Source organism: Tiliqua scincoides, chromosome 1, assembly GCF_035046505.1.
Source record: "Tiliqua scincoides isolate rTilSci1 chromosome 1, rTilSci1.hap2, whole genome shotgun sequence".
NCBI lineage: Eukaryota > Metazoa > Chordata > Lepidosauria > Squamata > Scincidae > Tiliqua > Tiliqua scincoides.
Window position 1 is genome coordinate 117699471 of NC_089821.1, and position 21021 is coordinate 117720491.

Here is a 21021-nt window from a genome sequence, read left to right on the forward strand (position 1 = left end):
CAACTAGGTCTCAATCTAGGAGAGGACCTGCCCTCTAATTCCCTGACTGTGGAATTTTTTCCCTAACAATTCTTTGGTGAGGGACTGTGTCGAACGCCTTCTAAAAGTCCTGATATATAATGTCCACGGGTTCTCCTGCATCCACATGCCTGTTGACCTTTTCAAAGAATTTGAAAAGATTTGCAAGGCAAGACTTACCCTTACAGAAGCCATGCTGATTCTCCCTCAGCAAGCCTTGTTCATCTATGTGTTTTGAGAGTCTATCTTTGATGAGGCATTCTACCATCTTACCCGGTATAGTTGTTAGGCTGACCGGCCCATAGTTTTCCGGCTCAGCTCAGCCACGAAGCTTCCTGGGTAAACTTGGGTCAGTCACGATATCTCAGCTTAACCTACCTCACAGGGTTGTTGTGAGGACAAAAGGAGGGAAGGAACTATATACACAACCCTGAGCTCCTTGGAGGACGGGCGGTATAAAAATCTGCTGCCATAAGTCCCGGTGCAGCACTGCAAAATATGCCCCGCTGTCATGTGCAATGGGACTGCTGGTGCAAATGGCCAGAAGCCCTGCCCATGCACCAGAGGCTCACTGAGGCATGCCAGAGCAGGAAGGTTTGCACGGGGGCAGTTTGTGGGTGGTTCATGGGAGGATTAGGGTGGCAGCAGGTTGGGAAGGGGCAGTTGGAGGGCGGAGGGTGGTGGATCTCAGCAGCAGCCACACATGCCAAGATTCTATCCCCCAATTCCTAGCCCAACAGGCCACCTGATTCTCCTCGGACATACACCAGCTATTTAGTTGGTTTGAGAAGACTCATTGGTGGCCAGGTAGCTTCAAAGGGAGTAAGGAAAATATATTTTTTACTTATCTCTCCCTGGCCATCTGGTTGCCCCCCTCCCATCATAAGACGCAGCTTGTGCTCAGCTGGCTCTGGTGCATCAAGTAGGGTGGGAGGGGCGGATAAGTTTGGGCTGTGTGTTATATTGATGTCAAGGGGATTTAGTTCTGAGTAAGTATGTTTGGACCGGCATTATTGGTTCAGCTCACAGGTCAGATCGTTAATTATATATTTGATGCTCCTTCAAATGTAGCTCAGTGGCTTGATAATTACAATTTCATGAAAGATCCCAAATAACTTATGCTCTTGACTTTTGGAAAAAAGTTCTCTTGAAAACTGAGATGGAACAGAGGATGACAGTAAACTGCATGCCCCATGGGCAGTGGAATGCAATAATGCAACCAGAGGCCATTCCAGGTTGAAGGGACCCTTCACCAGGTGACCTGTGGCAGAACCTACTAGGACAATGGACCTAGGTTTCTTTCGTTCTTGGTTTCTTCCATGCTCAGCAGGCTTCACAATGTGCATTGTAGCAAGCCAAACACAACCTAGGAGGCATTTCTTGTGGACTGTCCAATTCCTGAGTGTCCTATTTGGGCCATGGCAGTGCCAGGACTCCTCTCTAGCTTGAGGCCCCCTGTATGCATACATGCAAAGTACCTCCCTAGTACTTCTCATTTGCCCCCCCATCTTCATTCCCCCCCCCACCACTTACCTGGTCTGTGGCTGGGGTAAGGTTGGGGAGGAAGGTCTGCTCACTCACCTGCTAGATTGGGGAGGGGGGAATCACCTCTGTCAATGGCACCATGACCTCACCTGCGTACCTGGGTTGGGGCACAGGGGGATGGCAGCAGCAATCTACCAGCAGTGATCTAGCTGGTGAGTGAGCTTTCGTCCCACCCTTCCTGCCAGGAACATCAGCTGCCAGCCTGGCCATATTGATCTCAAGCAGGCACTTTATCCTTCCTCCCTCCATCCCCCACAGACCAATTGAAAGCTAGACACATATTTGCCTCTAGATTTATGTAACTTTATATGCAAGTTACCTTGAGAGTTACCAACATGAAGTGTCAAAACCCAGCTCTAGAGACATTTAGGGGACATGCAGATCTAGGGACATCAAGAGTGGGTTTCGGGCACTCAGGAGCTTGTGAGCTCTCGGCCAGTCCCTGACCTGGTTGACCCCAACACTGCTTGTGTTGAGGGTTCTGCTTCCACACCCTTCTGCAACTCCCCAGTTTGTGTCTCCTGTGTATCCAGATTTCTTCTCAACACTTTATGGGCTCCACTGGGAGGCAACACTGTATATGTTCCAGACACCTCTGCTGCATAAATTTTGAACCAGCTCAAGTGATTCTTGTCATCTCTCCTTTTCTTCCGCCCTGTGTTATTTATGGGCTGACGTGCCTATGAGATCTTGCAACAGAGCTAAAACTTACATATTAATTTCACTGCTTGTGTCACATCAGGCGATGCAGAAATGAATTTTATTTAGAAATGGCATTTCCACTGTGTTGGACGCTTTTGTATAAATATCAAATATATATACATTAGGAAAAGGGAAAAGGGGGGAGGCTTGACAAGAGAAGCCAGATATTTACCAATAAATATACTTTTTGGTTTTGCAGTGCCAATCATTTAGCTACTTGTACTGCAAATGAAAATCAGCATATTATGAAAACCCTGAACCATGTTGATGAAAGAAAAAATAACAGAGAATCATGATACAGCAGAGCTGTTTCTGAATTACTCAACTATTCTACTAGAGACCACCGGCCTGACATTAGTGCAGCTTTAATCTCTAGACCAGGGGTGTCAAACATAAGGCCTGTGGGCTGAATGTGGCCCCAGAAACAATTTATCCAGTCCCCGTGGTAATTGGGCTCTCCCAGCAAGATAATTGGGCTCTCTTATATCTTGAAAATATGAATAAGATTTGCACATTTTCTCTTCTGTAATTTGCACCTAATGAGTTTCTATGTGAGAACAAAGTGCTTATTGCTGTTCATCATCTGCTTCATGATGTCACTTTCTGCTTCATGATGTCACTTCTGAACAGCATGGCAGCATGAATGCTAACTTTGGCCCTCTGTATGAAATGAGTTTGACACCCCTGCTCTAGACCATTTGTTCTCCCTAAGGCTGCAATACTATACGCCAGTGGTTCTCACACATTTAGCACCAGGACTCACTTTTTAAAATGAGAGTCTGTCAGGGTCCACCGGAAGTGATGTCATGACCAAAAGTGACCAAAAGTGACATCATCAAGCAGGAAAATTTTTAACAATCCTAGGGTAAATCCTACTCACACTTACCCAGAAGTCAGTCCCATTTACTATCATTATTAAAAGAATATACGTAGTAGCTTGTTAAAAGAATTGTTAAAAGAATTGTTAAAAGAATTGTTAAAAGAATATAAGTAGCTTGTTAAAAGTACAGGTCTGTAACATTTCCCCAGATGCAGTCACATACCATGGGAGCATCAAGTCTAATATATTAAAAATAAAATATTGACATGAATGGGAACCCACCAGAAATTGGCTCACGACCCACCTTTGACCCACAGTTTGGCTCACGACCCACAGTTTGAGAAACACTGCTATACACACTTTCCTGGCAGTAACCCCATTGAACATTTACTGGCAGTGGTTCCCAACTGTGTACCATGGCACTGAAGGGTGTCATGGCGAACTCACAGGGGCGCTGTGGGATGTCCCTGCCAGCCTCTAACTGGCTCTCCTGGGCACCACCATCTTGAATCATGTGAGATGGCATTATATCTTGCACAATTTAAGATGGTGGCACCCAAGAGAGCTGGGCAATGGTGCTGCTGTAACATGGAGCCATGACCACAGTAAGGGACCCCTGACTTACTAGGACTTCCGAGTAGACATGAATACAATTTTGATTCAATAACATGGCACCTTGAGCATCTCAAGAAGGAAGGCACTTAAACAGCCCATTAAACCCTGGTTTTCAGCCTTGGTGAAGTGGCAATCATGCTGCACAGGTATAAACTGGATCTCAGGTTCATCTTGTGCAAGAAACATGCATTAGTGGGGATGGGCATATGTGCCTTTGGATAATCACCATGAAATGCACTGCCTGACTCCACTTCCAGAATGCCTTTTATTTCAGTATCTCTTAGGTAACAAAAATTCATATTAATATTGTGCCGTACGCTCTGTAAAGGCAATTTCAGAGTTTTAAACAGCCACATTGCAGCATTCAAAAGAGACAATTCAGTGTGGAAATTAAATGGGGGGGGGGGAAATGCAGCTAAACTGGGCAGTTCCAGTTCAGGAAAAGAACCGTACTTCACAGAGCTCAATGTAGTAGCCATCATATATCCAACTAGCTGCTTAAGGAGGGAGGAAGGATGGGCTTATAGCCAGTAAACATCATGCTTCACAATGATCAAATCTGTTACTCTTTTATATAGTTTCTCCTTTCAAACACCATGACTTTTTAATTGCTATTTTTTTTTCATTCTTCTAAGATAGAGAACAGTGAGGTTTTTTTTTTCCAAATGCATAGGGTTGCCTTTGTGAGTGTGGTGTGTATCCGGCCTCCCAGCGTAAGTTGATGTAAAGAGTAGGGATTTGGGGTAGCGCAGTGGCTAAAACAGAGAGCGCTGAAGCAGGGCCTTCCCATTTTGAATCCGGGCTCTGTGACAACTTCTGAGCCCTGGTGGTATAGAGACCACTTCGAGACCACGTTGTCTGAGATATGTGCATGCAGGTCTGCTAGTATTTGAGAGATATTTTATTACATTTAAGTCCTGTCTTTCTTCCACGGAGTGCCTATGTGACCACCCTGTGCTTGTGCTAGGTTGCTGCGAGCCCTGGGCCAAAGCCCAACGTGAGGTCCCCATGCCCCCCCATCTTCTTCCTGCAATTGGGTGCCACCTCTGCCTTCAATAATTAGGGTTTAGAAGTGGTTCTGGTCAGGTGGACCTACTGATGAGTATCTCCAAGCTGGCCAACCCCTGCATGCATATATTTTAGCATGATTTCTCTGCATTGAGTTACTCTACACTTGGGGTTGATTCACACATGCATGAACCAAAAAAGGTGAGCAAAGCCTCAAACCATGGGTACAATCCAGAGTTGCCCATGGGCCAGCGCAAGTCCTTTGCACCTCCTCAGGAGGAAGCCAGGTTGGTGCTCATAGGTGCGCCAGCCTATGGAGGCTGATACAAGCCCCTGCACCAGCTTCCTTGGCGAGGCTTGTGTCGGCCCAGATGGCCGATGGCCCAGATGGCCAGATGGCAAGCTGCTGGGGTGGGCTGGGAGGCAGTGGGGAGGAGGCGGGAGGGAGGTGTTCCTGGGTGGGGGGAGGGTGGGCAGTGATTGACCCTGGGAGCGGGCAGGGGGAGCGAGAGGCAGGGCTGGGGTCCAGCACTTATGCTGGATCCCAACCCTCGTTTCCAGGGAGTTTGGAGCAGTGTGAAGCTGCTCCACTCTCCCCTGACTTGTGCCAACTCAGGAGGTGGCGCAAGTCTGAGAAAACCCATTGAGGCAAAGGTGCCTTACCCAGACGTACGGGGAAAAGTTTCCCTCGCCTCTGGCTGAGCTGCCTTGGGCCCCTATCCTGTGCTGGATACAGTGCAAACCTCTTGGCTTGCCTGTTCCAGTGCAGGGTAGGATTGTGCCCCATGTCTCACATTTCCTCCTAAAGAAGGCAATATGCTGAAACATATTGGGAATGTTGTATTTTCCGACACATTTCTCCACTTTGAGCATCATTTTGAAATGCTGCCACCTTTTTGTTTTTACTTCTAGTTCTTTTGGGTTTGCCACTTCCTTTTCTTGCTCACGCATACATACACATTCGTTAATTTTGATTGGCAGGCTTGTCCAAATTGCATTATCTCAATGATGATCCAGTCACATGTGCAGATCTTTAATGGATACTGCAGCCATCAAGTGATGCTCATGAAAGTGCAGCATGTTGATGAGCAGCTAAATATATGAAAAGCAATTCTGTTTGAGGTGATATGAGACCTCTGTTATACTGTGAAAGCCCATTCACACTTTGCTTGACCTCGCTGACCTGATTATACACATTCAAGCCAGCCCATGGGTGTGATGTCATTCTTGACTTGGGTATCATTGTCCACTCAAAAGACTTCAATGGAGCAAACCAATGTTCTTTTTAAAGTTCCTTGTACATAAAAGAGTAGAGAACATTGAGCTATTATTGTTTTGCTCATCATGTGCATAATGGTCATAAATGAGAGAACATGTTTGCAATGAACAGAATATCAGATCTGGCCTGATCCAAATCTTTTGCAATTCATACAGAGCCCAGTCTTAATAGGCAGCTTTCTGTAATGACAAAGCAGAGCAATATAGCGATACAGGTTGAGTTTCATTATTCTTGAGGGTTCCGTTCCCAGAACTCACGTGGATGACAAAAATATTTACTGTGATGTACCAAATAGTTACAGATGAAATTAATACCAAGAATTCTCAAAACCCTTCTTCAGTTTCACCACATTTTGCCTTCTAAGGCACGAGAACTCTTATGGCTTGTGCAGGCAAAGTTCCCCAAGCATTAGCAGTTGGTAGAATCTTATGCACGAAGAGAATGACTTTTCTCCTCTTGGAAGAGCAGCAGGAAAAAGGTGATGAAAGTCGCTCTTGAGAGGAAAATATATGGCTGGTTTAGCTCACCCAGGAACAATAACTGTGATGGTGGATGCTTAAGAGGAAACAATGGGTTAAATGTCCCCAGCATGGCAATCCCTTCAGAAGAAGGTAACTCAATGCATGGGGACTATACACTGCTCAGTCAGCATTGAATTAGGATAGTCCTTGTATAGTATTAGAAAAAAAAAAATTCCTGTAGAAGAATCAGTACATTGGTTTATCAGCCATTCTCTCTTCTCAAGGAACTCTGGGACTACAGTTCTTTGAGGACAGCAGGGAAACATGTACAGCCCAATCCAATATAACTTTCCCAGCACCAATGCACTTGTACCAATGGGGCGCACTCTGCATCTTCTGGAGGTCTTGAAGTCCTGGAGTCCTCCTCAAGGTAAGAGAACATTTGTTCTCTTGTCCCTTGGGCAACCCTCTGCTGCCTTGATAGGTCTGCTTGGATCTGCACCAGCAATTTGCTGGCACAAGTTTGAGTGGTCTGGGGTAGGTGGATTGAAACTGGGAAGGAGGGGTAGGACTTAGGTGGAGTTGCTCCCACTGATAACCGATAACTCCCACTTCCACTGATAACTCTTCTCACCTTCAGCATACGCCCCCATCCCCACCCATCCCTCATGCCAACTTACAGGGGGCTCCTGATTAGTTCTGAGTCAAAATGCATAGGATTGTGCTTTTAGAGCATTTCAGAACCCTCACCTAACTACAGTCCCCCACATTTTGTTGAAGAAAGCTGTGTCAGTGTAATTGATACACGTCTGATACCAGTTTGTCTTGTAGATTGCTCTGTTGAGAATGTATTGGCCCTGAGGGCCCATTAAGCTGCAGGTTCTATCTTTACAGCAGAATCACAAGTGTCCCCCCCCCCCATCTTTCCATATATTGTCTCTCAGGTTGTGCAGAAACAAGGAAAACTTACTGCAATGAGAGGCAACTTAACTGTCATGATATGATCATAGACCAGATGTTTGCCATCTCCAGTCTATCCTCATCATTCCATTTTGCTTTCAATACTTCTTAATATCCAGCATATCCATGCTTGTACATCTGCCAAAATGTGCAAATGTATCCTGTTGAAGCAAAAACTATTGTCAAAAGCAATGGAAAAAGTGCCCTTGCAGTGGTGGACTTCCCCAGGCCTGCACCCCAGGGCAAGGTCCACGATACCCCCTCCACAATTCCACCCCCCCTACTTATCTGGAGTGAATTGTTCCTCGCGCAACTCCAGGACACATCAGGGAAGCCTCTCTGCAGTTTCCTGATGCTTTAAATTGTACATCCGGAAAACCAGAAGCACAGTTTCCGACCTCCTCAGGAGCCGCAGAGAGACTTCCATGGGATCCTAAAGGCACGCGAGGCTCCATGCCCGGGGCATTTGCCCCATCAAATGAATGGGAAGTCCACCACTATGCCCTTGTGCTTCCAAAGCATTAAAAGATCCATATGAACATGGTTGACATGATTCCTGATTGCACCTAACGTGGTTCTTTGGATTTGTGAACATGGCGCAAGATATGGGTGGATATGGGAGAGCCATGGTGGTGTAGTGGTTTGGGAGGTGTTCTCAGACCTGGAAGGTCCAGGTTCAAATCCCCCTTCAGTCATGAAGCTTCCTGGGTGACCTTGGGCCAGTCACTTTCTTTCAGCCTCACCTACCTCACAGGGCCGTTGTGGGGGAAAAAAAGGAGGGGAGCAGCCGTGTACACCACCCTGAGCTCTTTGGAGGAAGGGCGGTATAAAAATGTGATAAATAAATAAATATGGGCAACACCCATTTCAATTTAACAGTTGATCCCCAAATGCGTGGCTAATAGTTTGAAGGCTGCCCATAAGCATGTGCATTATCCTGCCATCCTGCAAAGAAGGGGGGGGGGAACACAGTGCACTACACACACTATGCATTGAGCACAGTCCCTGACATCTCCAATGTAAACAATCTCAGATAGCAAGGCTTAGAATGACCCCTGCCTGAGATCTTGAAGCCTGTCAGGAGAATGCTGGGCTTGGTAGACCAATGGTTTGGTTCAGCGTGAGGACAAATTTGTTGTCAATGTTTAAAAAGACCCTCTCTTAGATATATTCAAGGTTAAATTGCTGTATTTCCAGAGCATTTGACATGCATTTATTATTTATAACATTATCATTTTTATCATAAATATTGTATAATAAGAAGAATTTTTATGATTGCATCTTATAATATCTATTGCACTGCCACTATCCTTTCCTTTTTTTTAAAAAAAGGCATTTCTTACAGTGACAGTACGTAGGGCGAACTGAACTGTTTATAGCCAGTGTACAGAACTAATGGGCTGGTCAGTGTTAACAATGGTCATAAGACATAACTGCATGCATTTTGAAACATGAAGAGATGGGTATGGCTCTTGCCCTCCCTAAAAGACACCCCTGATTCTGCCAACAAAATGGAAGAAGGATGTACATTTTGTTGAAATTTGGATGCAACACCACCTGCAGGATTCTGGAGGGCAGTACTGTCCAATCACCTGAGACCATCCACCTGTCCTCTCTGAGGTTTCTGCAGGAGGTGTGGCCCTCAACTATTTTCTTCATCCCCTCCTTCCCACATCCTCTCTTTCTCTCCAAAGGAGAAGGATGGAGTCTGTCCAGCCTCTGCTTCCATAGGCCCATCCTCACCAGACTTGCCTAGAAACAAAACAGCTCTGCGGTTTCCTACTCCTAAAGCAATAAGGCCTCTGATCATATTCAGAATATGTATGGTATGTAATCCAGGGCCATGTGGTGTGGGGGCAGCAGGTGAAGCAGAGCCACCCCATTGTCTATAGCAGTGTTTCTCACACATTTAGCACCAGGACCCACTTTTTAGAATCTGTCAGGACCCACTGGAAATGATGGCATGACTGGAAGGACATCATCAAGCAAGAACATTTTTACAATCCTAGGCTGCAATTCTACCCACACTTACCCAGGATTAAGTCCCATTTACTATCATTGTTAAAAGACTACACATAGTAGCTTGTTAAAAGTACAGGTCTGTAACATTTCCCCAAATGCAGTCATATCCCATGTGACTAATCAAGTCCCATCAAGTCTAATTTATGAAAATACTGAAATGAGTGGGGACCCACCTGAAATTGGCTTGTGACCCACCTGGTGGGTCCCGACCCACAGTTTGAGAAACACTGGTCTATAGAAAAGCACTGCAGTTGCCCTGCCTGCTTACGCTTGAGGAGGCTCTCCTTACACCCAAGAAAGCAGGTGTAAAGAGAGCCTCTTTGGGTGTAAGGAGAGCCTCTGGTGTCAGCAGGCAGGGCAGCTGCAATGCTTTTCCATGGGGTGGTTCTGCCTCACCTGCCACCCCCAGATCTCACATCCCTGATGTTATCAATTATGAACTGTAAGGTAAGCAAGGTAAGCTTACGCAAGGTATTTCTTATGACACCTTAACTGAGCCTCTGTTCCTGTGTGATTTTTATTGATAGCAACTGTCCTGGGTGGTGGGATATAATTTTACTCTCAGAAAGGGGTTTTTTCACTGATTACTCTGCTACTTCCCCCTGTCCCTTCCAACACACTATTTATGGCTGATGGCTGCTTTGACTAAGGAGAATATCATCTCCTGGGGGCGTGGACTCACCCATGATAGAACAATGGTGGACATGGCATAATGGAAATCAGTCACTGATTTCTGATCATTTCTCCGCAGCAAACAACGGAAAGAAAACACTATACCAACAACAGTTTATGGATCCTGCGGCAGATGAGCTTAAGAGAGTTCATGGGTATTGCGGCATCTGAAACAACATTTCACCCATTTTTAGATCCAGCCACATTTCAAATTGACAACCAAATGGTGTTGCTGGATTGCATTTGAATTGCGGTGTAAATTTCTCGGTCCAGCAGAATGCATCATTTCTTACAGATTCGGCCTCAGAATCATGGCTTATTACATCTGCTGCTGCTTAGCTGCTCCCAGTTGCTTCTCTTCCCAAATATTAAACAAAAATTGGCACATTCTACCCAATAACATATTTTTCGTTGCCATAATTTAATGGAGAAAGTAAGAACTCTATCGAGAAGTGACCAATAACAACAGAAAGGTAAAGCTCAGAGTAGGTGGACTATTCTTAAGGTTACTTTTCTCTGCAGGCTGATAAAAAGAAAAATGAATACTTCGGGGAGATAATTCGTTTCATGTATCACATTGCTGAACACCTCCTTGTGATTATTTAGTCACAGTTATGATGAAATATGATTTTTAAACACAGGAAATGCATTGAGATTATGAAAAGCAATTGTGATGCTGGTTTGGGTGTATAGAAACATCTCATGGTTTAAAATATATGATTGCAATATCCATATTTTTGTATTTAGGGAGATCTCTGTAATGAGATACAGTATTTTAACGTCACGCTCATTATGAAAAAATCGAAAGCAACCATTTTCATTCATATTACTTGTTTCAATAATGCATCCCAACCTAGATCTGATTGGCTAGCGTGATATACAATTACCTTACCTGTATAAAACATGATCTGACAACAATAACTGCAGCAGAGGAAAAATTATTATTTCACATTATAAATATTAAAAACCAATTTATTTCCTAAAGAGGGTAATTCACAACTTTACTCAGATACACGGAAGAGCAAATATTAATATCTCATTAAATAAATACAAGAAATAAAAGGCATTTTAAAATGTTTATTTCAGCTTTTAGGGGATCAGTGGGTGGTACAATAAATGGTTTTATTTTGTGATGATGCAGAAGTTCCTTTTTTAATTTTTAAAAACCCAATATGTGAGTTACAGCTTCAGATATTTATGTGTGTCCTTGGATGAGATACCACATTTGCATTTCTTGAAATATAATATCAGTCTAAAATATTGTGTTAATTTTGTGTATTATTTATTTATTTATTTCACATTTTTATACCACCCTTTCTCCAAGGAGCTCAGGGTGGTATACATGGTTCCTCCTCTCCTTTTGTCCTCACAACAACCCTGTGAGGTGGGCAAAACTGAAAGATTAGTAACTGGCCCAAGGTCATTCCAAAAGCTTCATGGCAATGCAGGGATTTGCATCTTGATCTTCCAGGTCTAACTCCTGAACCACTATAGCATCCTGGCTTCAGTTCAGTGTATCAATTCTTTCTAACTATTTGACACAAATTGGAGTGACTGCCAGGGTAGAAAACATGAAATTATTAGAACCACATTCCGCTGTTTTCTATATTGTGTCACACTTCAAGTATCGGGGAATTTCACTAACTGGGGAGAGACACACCTTTCAAAGTGGTGCTCCTCTTATATTTAGCAGGGGGAGAGCAACTGTCCCTCTCCACCCCAGCATGGTGTCTTTTCCAGTAGTTGTTGCTGGTGTCTGGGGTGTGTGTGTGTGTGTGTGACAGAGAGAGAGAGAGAGAGAGAGAAAGAGAGTTTTAGATTCTGAGCCCTTTGTGGACAAAGAACCATTGATTGATTGATTTTACTGTGTAAAACACTTTGTAAACTATTGTTTAGAAAGTTTACCGGAATTGTAAACTATTCCTGTTGAAAAGCGTTATATGCAGTAAATATTCTTATTAACAAAAATATCTGCAAAATAACCTGTGTCTACAGGAAAAGCACCTGAGATGAAAGTCCAAAGATAATCCTATTCGTTCTAGAAAAGTGATATTGTGATTCGACTTCACCAGCACTTTAAAAGAGCAAGTTGGAGAAACGTTTTTTTCATGTCCCAGCTTTAGCACTGAGTTGATGCTGCAGCACGGCTCCTTCCCACACCATCTGGTACTGTTGGAAGCCACGCCAAACCAGCACTGCTTGGATTTCTGGGAGGGCTGTGGGCAACTGATAACAGCTTTCTGCATGTTGTCTTCTGAGCCTCTTATTTGATGAGTACTGAGTGACTGCTGAATTTCTAACAGGTTTTCCCCTCCTCCTTTCCAAATGCCAAAGTGGTAAACTGCTTAGAGCGGGCCTCTGCTTAGAGGGTGGCTCAACGTGTGACCCACCAGGACAAATGTAGCTGACATGCCAGGCAGGGCCAGCCCAAGACTTCCGGATGCCTGATTGATGACTTCCAAATGCTACCCTCCTTATCCAGTGATGTGCCAGCCTCTGTTCCTCCCACTCATGTTAGAACAGGAGTTAGAATGTTCTAACTCAGCACTCTCTTCCCCTCCAGAGTTCTTCTTATCTGGCCCGCCTCCTTTTCCAATCCAGGAAGTGGTAGTAGGAGGAGCAGTGGAGGCAAGTAGGAGAACAGAGACGTGTGCCCCACCACCAGCACTCTGCTGCTGGAGGCAGCCACTGTAGCTGGCCTCATAGATGCTTGACAACATCCTTGTCTTTGCAGTCCTAGGCAGGTAGCAAAAACTGGAGGCTTAGTGAGGCTCTAGCAGGCTGCCATATATGGTTGTTGGGATATGTTGTTGTTGGGAAGAGAGAGGGGGAAAGTAGTAATTGGCAAAAGGACTTCTTCCAGTGGTTAAAGGTATCTCCCATCACACCAGTCTAGTTGCTAAACACACACACACACACACACACACACACACACACACACACACACAGAGGAGCAGAGACTTTAAGGGTTCATAAGGAATACTTTGCCTACAGTTCATAAATGATTATGTGCATCTTCTGATTAGGATCAGGGGCTCGGGTAGTTTAGGTACAAGAATCCAGGAAGCTGTTTCCTTCCTTTCTAGAGAAAAAGAGAGAGGTGTGAGAGGGAGGGAGGAAGGAAATGAGAACCATACCTCCTGCAAGAACCATAGAGAAACTAGGTAGATGGGTCTCATGTGACTGGACAGTATACTCCAGGCAGCACTGCACCCAAATTCCAACTGTTGTTGAGTTACACAGGTTGTACAGACATGGTTTAAGACAGGGATGTCAAACTTGTTTCATACAGAGGGCCGAAGTTGGCATTCATGGTGCCTGCTGAAGGCCGGAAGTGACACAACTTAGCAGAAAGTGACATCATTGAGCAGATGATGGCCAGAAACAAGCACCTTGCTCTCATATAGAAACTCATTAGCTGCAAATGACAGAAGAGAAAATGTGAAAATCCTGTTCATATTTTCAAGATATGAGAGAGCCCAATTATTAAACTGGGATAGCCCAGTTATAACAGGGGGGGGGGCTATTAAATTGCTTTCTGGGGCCTCATTCAGTCCACGGGCCTTATGTTTCACACCCCTGGTTGAAGATTCTGTTTGCCAACCTCTGACTTTCCTTTCTGCATTTGAAACATGTTTTTGCAAAATGATGATAAACAGTCATTCAAACATTGCAGCTCTGCCAGCATGGGTTTTTTGCATTCTATGCAGGGTGTGTGCATGTGTGCGTGTGTTTCTGGTGTGTAACGCAAGCCCTAGATGTCGGCTGATTGAACCTTTTCAAAGTGTCCTCATCTGCATCTCTTTTTATGACCATGTTATGATAGTAAAGGGATACTTTTTTTTGTTACATTCTTGCCACAGCATAATTTACCAGGGATTAAATATTGTGGGGTTTGAAATAAACCATCCATTTATTTGCCCTGATGGTGCCAAGAAACCTTGCGCACTCTCTTCTTGGGAAAACAAATTGCATTCAAAGCTATCAGATTAATGACGCTTATAAATAAATAAGAATCTTCAATTTACTGTTAATAGAAGACCAGCTGGCATCCCACGGTGGAGCTGGAGGGGCAGGAGGTGCTGACAGAGATTGGTGATCGGTTGCTGACTCATTTTTCATGCGCTTCTGTTGCATGAAGCTAGCGAGCCCTGATGCATAGATCTCTTCCTGAATGTTAGTTATCACACTTGCCTAACAGAGAAATAAGTAATTAAAGTTTAATATGCAGCATTTAGACTATCTACATCTCTCTGGAGGCCACTCAAAGGGAATTAGGAAAGAATGAGGAGGTTTTTTTTTTGTTTTTTTAAAAAATATTTGATAGCCAATTCTCAACTTGTCGAGTTCATATGAGAAATTGAATAGGAACCTCTAGGGGCAGAAGTCATGTGCTTCTGGCAAGTTTTTGCTTAATTAAAAAGGACACATGGAAAATGGTATACTTGCCGAGTGGAAAATCTGCACTATGCCTAGATTCAGCTTGAGAGAGAACCAGGTTTGCACTGGTCGCTCTGACGACTAGATGTATTTATCTGGAGGGTGAGCTGCAATATGTCGGCCATGATTGTTCGAGTGACTTGTATCTTCTTGCAGTAAAGTCAACTGGCCTTCTTGGTTCTACAGTTTTAAATCAGGTCAATACAACTCATCACCTACCCTTTCAAACGCAGCCCTCCAGCTATGTACCGCTTTTTCCATGGAACCTGACAGACCTCCTGTCTTTGGATCCTCAGTAAATCTGGCCCTTGGAGCTGGCCCTATTTTCTCTGAATGAATTAACTTGTATTATTGAAGGCAGATGCATTAGGGTTGCCAACTTTTATTTATTTATTTTTTTAAAAAAAAAATACTTAGATCGGGGTGGCCGACTTTTCAACTTTAGGCTCTTGGACATTTAACAATTGTGTGGAAGAGGGAATTTCAGCAGGTGCAGCTTGTCATGACATTCCCTTCTCTACACAGTTATTAAAGATCCAGGAGCCCTAAAGTTGAATGGATGCCCATGCCTGACCTAGATGGATAGGGGGGAATGCTTGATAGAGCCTGATGAGTTTTTGCTGTTCATGGGGTGGAGCATGATGGGTTGGGCCAATCAAGGAGCCAACATTTTTTAGCATATCAGGATGTGGAATCTGGCAAATCAGGTACCTGGTTTATTCAACAAAATACCTGATACCAAACCTGAGACAAAGACATCAAATGGATGGTGAAATACTTGGTGTCTGGCAATTCTACAAAGCATGTGCATATGTCTATGGGAGGAACATTTAGATGATTTTCATAAGAACATAAGAACAGCCCTGCTGGATCAGACCATAGGCCCATCTAGTCCAGCTTCCTGTATCTTACAGTGGCCCACCAAATGCCCCAGGGAGCACAGAAGACAACATGAGACCCGCATCCTGGTGCCCTCCCTTGCATTTGGCATTCTGAGGTAACCCACCAGTGCCCATTTATTGACCAGCACATTTTTCATAGCAGCACGTGCTTGCATCTGTAATGTGAAACGTTCAGAATACGGATTTCACCATGGGCTAAACATGGATCCATGCAGTCCATGTCCTGACACTAAAAAGAACATGGATCTGTGTACAAATTTTGATGCAAGGCAAGCTATTCAAATCAGGAAACATAGCATGGTGTGATTTAATTCTCCCTGGGGCTTGTAGTTCCGCAAGGCAGGTTTGCCATCTTGAGATTGAAAAGAAGGATAAAGCAAGAGGTGTGATCTGCAGGTGGAGCTGCCACCTTGTCTGAAAAAACTAAGCAGGATCAACTCAGGTCGAGCCTTGGAAGTGTGACCGGAAGCTGCTAGCTAGACATGTGGGAAAGTGGAGAAGTCATGTAGCAAGAAATGGAGAACCACCCTGAGGCATGTTTTGCAGCTGACTGTGGAAACTTGGAAAGTGCAAGACCTGTGCAGCCATGACGACAATCCCACCATGAAGGGAAACATCTGGAGAAACTGAGAAATTCTATGAGTTTTTCTCACAGAATAAGACTAGTAAAAACCCCATTTGAAAAAAAAAATGGGGTTTATGGTCAACTTGCCTATGTAAATCACCTTTAGTCGACGAGGTTCAAGTCTACAAGTCTTTGAGAAAGTCAGTATCTAAACACCAATTAATAAATAAATGAACAAACAAGCCTGATTTGATGGCAGCCAAATTACCTGTGATGGCAATGTCATTTTCCAAGAGGGGTGGCCACACATCCTCTTTCCATCTGTGAAAGAGGTTTGTGTTGCCTCCTTCAATCGGAGCTGGAGCAACTTTGACAGAGCGACAGCATGTGTGGAAAATGCACTTCCACAATACGTATATTTAAATAAATATCTGCTGTGTGAGCTGATACGTTTCCAGTTGAGGGAGAAAGAGCTTTGCTACATTTGAGAAAGATACTGAGATGGCAGTATTAACAAGCTTCTTACGGTGTTGTTGTGAAGAAAAACAAATGAAGGATGACAAGAGCAGTCGCAACAAAACAATAATACAGTTGGAACAGCAAAAGAAGAAGGTAAAATCCACAACCAGCATAACCACTTGCAATTTAAAAAGGTCTTCCTCACTATAAATGACTGCCCAGGCCCCATTCCATCACCATAGCAGGTCTTTCCTTCACTTTTTAGGTGAAGAGGCCAACTGTCACCATCACACATGACTTCCTGCTGCCACCATTCTACCCCTACTTTCTGGGGAGTGTTTTAGAAAGCACCCCTCAGCCCTAGGCCATGTTGTTACTTCACAGAGGCACCTGGGAAAGAAAGAGCTTGAGCCCTGAGAACCACCTGTTCCCCTGCCGCATGTAGCAATCAGACCACAGGGAGCATGGCAAGGGACCAGACAACACTCTTACTTCCATGCTGGGATCTCAGGTAGAAAGAGCCAGGTCCTGATTCCCACCCACGCACACACACAGACTCTGAACGAAAGAAGTGCACATCTCAGATGGTTCTGTTTCATCCATCCTCTGCCCCTCACATACAGGTGGAAGGGGTGAATCAAAATCCATACACTGAGGGAACTGAAGCCCATGTACTAGTCACATCCTTCATTTCTTTCGTACTTCTGGGTCTTGAGAATGGGAATGTATGTTCCTTCAATCTGTCTTGCCGAATAGAAGGAGTGGTTCTGTCTCAGTGTCAGCATCAAATATTTCTGGACTGAAAATAATTTTCATTTAGGTATTTTCGTTGTGTCCCACCCTTTTCCCCCCAAAACAACTCGGGGTAGCATGCAGGAGGCAGTGATATCCTCCCAATAACCCTATTAGGCAGAGAGATGGTGACTGGTGGAGGGCCACGGCTGAGCAGGGATTGAAAGCCTGGTCCCTCAGTTCCCAGCATGGTACTCTACATCTCTATCTCCTGCCCTGGCTTTCAGATAGGAGACAGCTAATTGAGATATCTTGCAGGTTCGAGCCTGATAAAAGCCTCGGGCCTCTTTTTCAGCAAGCCTCTGGTCACTTTGTGAAGAGGCCTATTTTTACACATGATGGCAGGTCTCTCCCATTTAGCCATGCAACCTCAATAATGTGTCAGATTCATTTATTCCTACTGGCAAAACATTTAAGAGCTTGTAATGGGGCAATGACTTTTGTGTACCCTTTCTGCTACTGAATGACAAGAGTTCTGCAAAAAAAAACCCCCCACAAAATATAAAATATATATTTTTTTTTAAATGATGCCACCAAGCTAATTGGAGTAGATGCAACAAACTTCTGTCACCTTGGCCATTAGGGATTTGGAGTGGTTGTCTAGGAGAAGGAAGAATGCAGACTGACGTTCAAGGAAGCTTAATGAGCTGTGTAGAGGCCAAGTGCTATGTCACTTTGCATCATACTCATGCAGAAAAGGGGACGCAGGTTGTACTGGAGAGTCTGACCCACTCTTTGTCAAAATTGTACTTGAATTTCCGAAATCTCTTTTAGCTTTGTCGATGTACTCTAAAGGCCAGGATCCAAAGAATTGCACACAGCTATTTTTATGTGCCCAAGAGGGCTTTGAGCTTTAGTTCGTCAGCCCATGGCTTCTCATACACCAAACCAAGCCACCACTGAATTTCGGAGTCTACCGTACGAAGGAAAAAAAATGTGAACATTCCCACTGAATGCACCTAAATTAGATCTTCAGACCACTGGTATCATACTTGAATACATCCAGATCCTCAACATAGAGTGCAACACACTTAGGGTGCAATCTTAACTACCTTTTCAGCACTGAGGTGCAGCTCTGAGGTAAGGGAGCAAACATTCCCTTACCTTGAGGATGCCTCTGTGACTGACCTCCCCCCAACTGCAGGATGCAGCACATGCCCCATTGACACAGCTATGTCAGTGCTTGAGAGTTGGTTAGGATTTGGGCCTTACTTTCCCTTGTAAAATGTTTTTGATGGATACAGTATATGGCTAATCAAAAATGCCCCCCTCCATTCTCCACTCCATTCTCCACTTTTAAAAATGGGAGAAGGGCAATTTTTGTGATTTTTTTTTCCTGAAGGAAGGCTGAGAATTTTTTCAGCTCGCTTGTAGATGCCATTTTCCCTCAAAAACCTCCTCAGAACTACATGATGTTGTGAGGCAGCAGGCATTGGGAGGGGATCCATGGCAGGCAGCTGTTGAGAAGAATGTCACACTGCTGCCACCGAAGAGGCAAGAGAAGAAAAACAAAGCAAAAGAAGACAACTGCTTGTCATCAACCAGTAGTGAAATGTCCCCAAAACTTTCCCTGAACTCTCCAGTTTCATCTCTCCTGAATTTTGCCCACCACCCCAACTGTCAAAAATTCTCCAATGAGAACTTTCACCTCAGCATTAGAACAGGTATGTGTGGTGATACACCTAACCTAAACTCCATTCATTCTGTCTTCTTTTCTGCACAGGGGACGGACAGCCCAATCCTGAGCTGCCTGGTGTGCGGGGCTACCGTGGCACCAAAATGGCTACTGCAGGGTGCCAGGCGGCCGCCAGTGGTTCCTCAGGGGAAGGAGGTCTTTGTCTCCTTCCCCTGCGTAAGTGAAGTAGCCCTGCAATCAGGCTACTCGATTCTGCAGTGGCTCTTCTGCCAGCGCAGAATCAAGGAGTCCCGTGTCGGGCCTTGTGGCCCAACATGGGGCTCCAGATCTGGCGAAGTTGAGCTCCACTGGTCCCACTCCTCTCGTGCCCTGTCTCCACCCCCACCACAGCTTCCCTGCCCTCCACCTATCCCGGAACACCTCCTCCCCACCTACCCTGCCCTGTCTTACCTCTTCACCACCCAGTGTTCACACAGAGCGCCAGGCAGCGGAATGCGGGCCCAGTGCTGGAGCTGGCCCAGCGTAGGTTTGTGCTGGGTTATCTCCAGCGCTGGGCCCACAGTAAGGCTCGAAATGTGCCTTATGGTACATTTGTGACAGTGCATGCTGGCAGTGAGCTCACACGCATGGGTTTGAATTGAGTTCCACTTGTGTTCCGACTTCATGCTTCATTGTGCAGTTGTAACCCATGCAGGTTGGGTTGTTATACCGAGGTACTCTGTGCAGGGAACTCTGAACTGCAGAGTTTGGGGGGGGGTGTGCGGAGGGAATGGAGGACAGACAGATGGATGAATTTGCTGGTCCTGCATGTCGAAGTTGCTTGTGGTGAGGAAGATGGGGTGTGGGAATGCGATACCACCAGCACTTACAGGAACAATATAGAGCATCTGTACAGGACTATGGAGTATTCAAAACAGCATTTCAAAAGGAAAAAAAAAATAGTTGAATTTGTCTAATTCTGTTGCAGTATCGACTCCCGCAGAGTAGAACAATATTTTCTGTTAGAAACGACAAAGTTAAATACTCTTTTAAAGGTGCCTGTTGACATCCACCATTTTGGGGGGAAATGTCAGCATTTGAGCTGTTGGCATGATGGGGGCTGGGCATACACTCTGGCAAGGAGGTACCATGCTGTGGGTGTCAGAAAAAATGTCATACATCAGCAAAACAGCATTCACCAGCTGGCATCTCATAAGTGGCATTTTTAATTAAAAACATTTTTAAAAGGAGGTTCACAGTTTATTCGTTGTGATATGTTTCTTTTTGGGACCATTATGAAACATGGGTATTATCTGATTAAGGCAGGCGGCATACATGCCTCTTATTTAATTTTTCTTTCAAAACTGATTGGAACATTTACGCTCAGTTGTATCTTGTTCCACAGCCTAGGAAACATTGTATGCATTTACTTGCCACTATCCTGTGTGTGATACGCTTTGGGAATCCCTCTGCTACAACTCAAGAGATTGAACATTCCCAATGTTCAAGGGAGGGCACCAGGATGCAGGTCTGTTGTTATGTGGTGTGCTCCCTGGGGCATTTGGTGGGCCGCTGTGAGATACAGGAAGCTGGACTAGATGGGCCTATGGCCTGATCCAGTGGGGCTGTTCTTATGTAAGGTTTTTGACAATTGACAAGGCACACCATGCTGCCAGTGGGGGCTCACATCCCCCATTGGCCCTACTACTAAATCACCTTTCCCCAAATTCTTGTGGTACACCTGAGGACCACTCACGGCCAGATTTTAGAAATGGGCTATATCAGATGCAAGGGAGGACGCCAGGATACAGGTCTCCTGTTATCTGGTGTGCTCCCTGGGGCATTTGGTTGGCCACTGTGAGATACAGGAAGCTGGACTAGATGGGCCTTTGGCCTGATCCAGTGGGGCTGTTCTTATGTTCTTATGTTCTAATGGCATTCAGGTCTCAGTTACACTTCAGTGATGGAACTTCTGCAGAATCACTGTTCCAGCTTTGGGATCATGTGCGCAGAGGGATGGTCTTACTCCTGATAACTGTTTCCACAACACATTATGAAAAAAGAGGCATAGAGATGGCACCATAATCCATTTCCAAGTGGTAGACTTGGGGTTTCATTGCATTGGCATGTCTGCTGAATTGAAGCC